This window comes from Macaca mulatta, chromosome 4 (genome assembly GCF_049350105.2).
Source record: "Macaca mulatta isolate MMU2019108-1 chromosome 4, T2T-MMU8v2.0, whole genome shotgun sequence".
Classification (NCBI taxonomy): Eukaryota; Metazoa; Chordata; class Mammalia; order Primates; family Cercopithecidae; genus Macaca; species Macaca mulatta.
In genome coordinates, this window is record NC_133409.1 from 168,966,883 (window position 1) to 168,970,926 (window position 4,044).

General features: G+C 39.6%; 1 non-coding gene across 1 annotated transcript; it reads right to left on the reverse strand.

The window, feature by feature from the left end:
- Positions 1–3,109: 3,109 nt before the first annotated feature.
- On the reverse strand, positions 3,110–3,170 carry LOC114677857 (U7 small nuclear RNA). The gene has a single exon (XR_003729287.1). It is a non-coding gene; the product is annotated as a U7 small nuclear RNA (small nuclear RNA).
- Between the last annotated feature and the right edge of the window lie 874 nt (positions 3,171–4,044).

The window sequence follows — 4,044 nt, forward strand, 5'->3', positions numbered from 1 at the left end:
CTTAGGAAAGGAAAAAGTTTGTCTTGTAAATATTGGACTAACAGGCTTGGCAGAATGATGATGTGTTCAGGACAACGTTGAATGATATTCAAGTGTGGAACAGAGACAAACTCAAATATGCATTATACCCTTGCCTATCTCAGTAGGCACTCTTCAAGTGTCTACTCTAGTATAGAACACATACTGGGTGTTCAGAGTTAAGCAATCTTAGCTCCTGCTTGCTTATGCCCTGCTCCAGGCCTCAAAGGCCTTGTTTTCAACCTTGCCTGCTCATCATTTCACCCTCTGGCTTGCTTTTCTACTTTCATCCAGTGATCAGCTACCTTCCAGCTCCTGGCCATGGCTCAGTTTCCTGAATGCTGCTTTTGTGGTGTTCCTGCATCATGGCAACCCAGATACATGACTTTGTGATGACCATGTTGCCCAATCCAGCCCAAGGAGCACCCACCCTTGGGCAGAGTGCCTCCTTGCAGCCCTCACCCAATCTTAGTTCATCTTCAGTGGCAGGGCCAAAACAAACACCACATAACATAAACAAACAACAGTAAGGGAGGTTTCCAGTCCCTCTCAGGAAAGAATAATAGGGAAGAGGGTTAAAAACAATGCTGACATATTCACAATTTCACATGCAAATTCCCAGAGTATAAGTAACAAACCAAATGAACTTGAAATTCTAAGAATAGAAAATAAATTGGCCTCATGGGTCCAAATGAGAGTTAGGAGCTCATGGAACTAAAAAGTCCAGAGGTAGAGCTAGTTATAAACATGGGTAGTGTATTAGTACATCCACCCACTGTTATAAAGAAATACTCGGCACTGGGTAATTTATCAAGAAAAGAAGTTTCATTGCCTCCTGGTTCTGCAGGCTGTGTGGGAAGCATGGAAGTATCTGCCTTTAGGAAGGTCTCAGTAAACAGGAAACAGTCATGGTGGAAGGTAAAGGAGGAGCAGGTACATCACATGGCCAGAGCAGGAACAAGAGGGGCAGTGGGGGTGGGAGGTGCCACACATTTTTAGACAACCAGATGTCATGAGAACCCTATCACCAGAACAGCATCAAAAGAGGAAATCTGCTCCCATGAGCCAATCACCTCCCACCAGGCCCCACCTCAACACTGGGGATCACAATTTGACATGAGACTTGGGCGAGGACACAAATCCAAACTGTATCAGGTAGATTGAGGAGCTCAAATTACGTCAATAAAATAGAAGTAAAATCTCTTGGTCTTGCTTTCTCTTGTGTTGACTTTATTCTCAATAAACTTTTTAAACTTGAACTATGTCTGAGATGGTCACTAGAGAGTATAGTTTACCTTCTATCAATCAGCTTAGTAAACCCAGTGTAAAAAACTCCTTTTCCTAAATTATTACAGAAAAAGTCCTGGGGTCTCCTTCTGGTTTAACGAAGCACATAATTATTTTCCAATCACAAACAGCAAGGGTGTGAAGTACTATCATTGAGCTTCCTCATCCCCAGAGGTTGGAAAGATGGTTCCCCAAAGGAAAGTCAGAGGAAGAGGAAAGAATGCTGAGCAGCCAAGAAGGACAGATATCTACAATGTTGGCCTGGAGCTCTTGACCTTGTTTTGGCAAAGGAAGAGTACAGCTTTATTTTTAAATACATATACACAAAATATATACACATAAAAATAATATAAATATATACATAATATATATCTGTGCATACAAATGTGAGATATATATATATATATATATTTTATAGCAAACTCTATCAGCTACCTAAAAAGTGAGCTCCACAAAGGCAGGGAATATTTTTTATCTGTTTTGTTTGCTATCGCATCACCATTATTTATAACAGTGCCTGGCACATAGTGGGTCCACCCAAAATAGCTGATGAATAAATGAGTATGGAAACCCATACATATGAAGAGGAAAGCCCAGGGGAGAGTGTGTGAGTGGAGACTGAGTATATACCATAGGCTGCCCCCCAGACGGAGGGTATTACTGATGCTCTCCTAACATCTGCACATTACTAATGATGGATTTAAAGTCTCCAGACAGTGATAAAGACTGTGTACCCCAAATATATGGCTTCTTTGACTTATCTTGCTAATAATTTCACCTTCAGGGAGTAATAGAAGTTGTATCCCTTAGAATTGTCTCTCAGCAACCAGTGAGAACCATTTAGGATTGAAGGTGAAAAAGATAAAAAACCTTTGGAAGAAAGTGGCCAGACCAGTCATGGTGGCTCGCACCTGTAATCCCAGCACTTTGGGAGGCTGAGTTGGGAGGATTGCTTGAGCCCAGTAGTTGTAGACAAGCCTGGACGACATCACGAGACCCTATTTCTACAAAAAATAAGCCAGGGATGGTGACATGCACCTGTGGTTCTGGCTACTTGAGAGGCTGAAGTGGGAGGGTCACTTGAGCCCAGGTGACTGAGGCTGCAATGAGCCAAGGTTGCACCACTGCACTCCAGCTTGGGGGACAGAGCAAGACCCTTTCAGAAAGAAGAAAGAAGGAGAGAGAGAGGGAAGGAAGGAAGGAAGGAAGGAAGGAAGGAAGGAAGGAAGGAAGGAAGGAAGGAAGGAAGGAAGGAAGGGAAGGAAGAAAGGGAAAGGGGCCATAGGATCCAAGGTTTAAAGGTATTGGTAAACACGCACCTCAGATGTGCATTTCTGAAAATGCAGACATAGTGACTCAAAATTTCATATGGGCCAATAAACAAGATTTATTTCAGCAAATGTGAATAAGAAGAACAATGAATGGGGAATATATATACAAGATATTAAAATACAGCAGTCCCTCAGTGTCCATAGAGGATTGGTTCCAGGACTCCCATGGATATTAAAATCCACAGATGCTCAGGTCCTGATATAAAATGGTGCCATATCTACATATAATCTATGCACATCCTCCCATATACTTTAAATCATCTCTAGTTTACTTATAATACTAACACAATGTAAATGTTATGTAATTAGTTATCTTGTATTGTTTTTAAAATTTGTACATTTTTCATCATTGTATTGTTATTTTTATTGTTTTTTTTCTCCTGAATGTTTTCAATTTGAGGTTGGCTTAATCTGCAGGTGCAGAATCTGTGGATATAGAGGGCCCACTGTACGTACTCTTTTTGAGGAGCAAGGATGGTATCCAGTGAAAACTGGAAACCCTGTTAGATAAATTCTAAAAGAACTGTCACACTCAACTCTATATTCTACAACGGCAGTAACTAAACAGTATGGCACTGCCTCAGAACAGACAGACACATCTACGGAACAACATAAAGAATCCAGAAATAAACTGAAACACATCTGGGAATGTAATACATTATATAGATGCCATCCCAAATGCGTAAAGAGAAAGTGGATTATTTGATCAGTGGTGTTGGATCAACACAGAAAAAGCCATCTTGAAAAAACAAAGTTGGATCCATGCCTCACACCTTACACCTGGATAAATTCCAAATGTAAGAAATCAAAACCCCAAAGCAGTAGAAGAAAGCATGAGAGGATATGTAATAAGTTGAGATGGGAACAACTTATCCAACATAAGATTCAGATGTTATAAAAGAAAAGGTTAATAAAATTATATCATGAAAACATACAATGAAAATTCTCTATGGAATAAACATTACAAGCAAAGTAAAAAAGACAAATGACAAATCAGGAAAAAATCTACTTCCTCCATCACAGACAAAGACCTAATTTCCCCACCATGCATGTTATCATGCAAATTAGTTTTTTAAGATGGTCAATCCATTTAAAAATGAGTAAAGGATATAAACAGCTCACAGAAAAGTAAATATAATAAAGCTCTTTAAAACATGAAAAATGTTCACAGCACTCATAAAAAAATACAAGTTAAAACTACCCTGAAATACTATTTTTTGCTGCTAAAATTGGCAAAGATCCAAAACTCCAATAACATACTCAGTTGGTGAGGCTTAGAGTAAAGGGAATTCATTTATCACTGGAGGGGAAATAAATTGGATGGCCACAAAGGTCAATATGGCAATATCTATTAAAATTACAAATGTGCCTGCCCTTTGACCCGGTAATTCATTTCACAGCTGTTATC